The 1,078-nt window shown below is 49.8% G+C and overlaps 1 non-coding gene across 1 annotated transcript; it reads left to right on the forward strand.

Annotated features, from left to right (window-relative positions):
• The first annotated feature begins 249 nt into the window (after positions 1-249).
• Positions 250-322, forward strand: TRNAV-GAC. Its single transcript has one exon. It is a non-coding gene; the product is annotated as a tRNA-Val (tRNA).
• The last annotated feature ends 756 nt before the right edge of the window (positions 323-1,078 follow it).

Consider the following 1,078-nt stretch of genomic DNA (forward strand, 5'->3'; position numbering starts at 1 on the left):
ACTCCTATTTCTTTTTGCAGATAGATTAATGGAGGTTAAGTCCATGAATGGTTATCAGCCAGGATGGGTAAGGAATGGGATCCCTCACCTCTCTTTGTCCGAGGGTGGAGGTATTAGGTTCAGTCCCTCTGGGGCACCTGGCATTGGCCACTGTTGGCAGATAGGATGCAGGGTTGGATGCACTTTGGTCTGACACAGTATGGCCATTCTTCTGTTCTTATGAAGAGAGGGGCAGAACCTTGTAGCAGAGTTTCTGTAGTGTAGTGGTTATCACATTTGTGTGACATGCAAAAGGTCCCTGGTTTGAAACCAGGCAGAAACCTCATGGTTTACTTTCCCAAGCTCCTACTAGCCTGTCCCTGCTGTTGTAAGAGCAGCAGTGATTCCTATGCTCAAAATGTCAGTTACACTTCCCCTGCTCCCACTTTTGTCTCGTCTCCCTCTCTGAATGCCTGTGAAATGGCTTTACCCCTCCCGCTCGCTCCTGGACTACTCGAGGGATGAATGGGCTGGATAAAGAGCAGAAGAACTTCCAGGTAGACAAGGTGTCTGGGTCTCTAATTAGGTAGCACTCACATAACCAGAGCATGGCCACTGCCCAAGGTGGAGTGTGACCAACCAGATGCAGCCAAGTCATCTCTAGTCGCAGACCATTAGGTGCACGTCCTTAAAAGGGGAAGGGGCCATGTGCTCAGGCAAGCACTCACAAGCTTGTACCTCCAGTGAATGCCCTTTGCCTGACTGCCTGGCCAGTGGTTCTCTGTGTTGTATTTCATTGTGCCTCAGGAAGACTTACCTTTATCTCACCGTCCATAGCTGCGCTGTGGGACAGTTCCCTTGCAGAATCCTGACATCTCCAATGCTTTGCCTGTCCTGGGAGCATGAGTATGCAAGTGTGAGTGTGACACTCCCCGCCTCTTCTTTTGAGCTTAGCTGCCAGTATAATGAACCTGCTGCTTTCTGCCAAACTCTAGTGGGTCATTAGTCCTCCCTACGCTTACTAGCTGCACCAATTTTGGGTAACACCTGCAATAAACTCAACCCCAGCGGGACAGAGGGTGGTGAAATGAGCTGAAAA

Source organism: Gopherus evgoodei, chromosome 21 (genome assembly GCF_007399415.2).
Source record: "Gopherus evgoodei ecotype Sinaloan lineage chromosome 21, rGopEvg1_v1.p, whole genome shotgun sequence".
NCBI lineage: Eukaryota > Metazoa > Chordata > Testudines > Testudinidae > Gopherus > Gopherus evgoodei.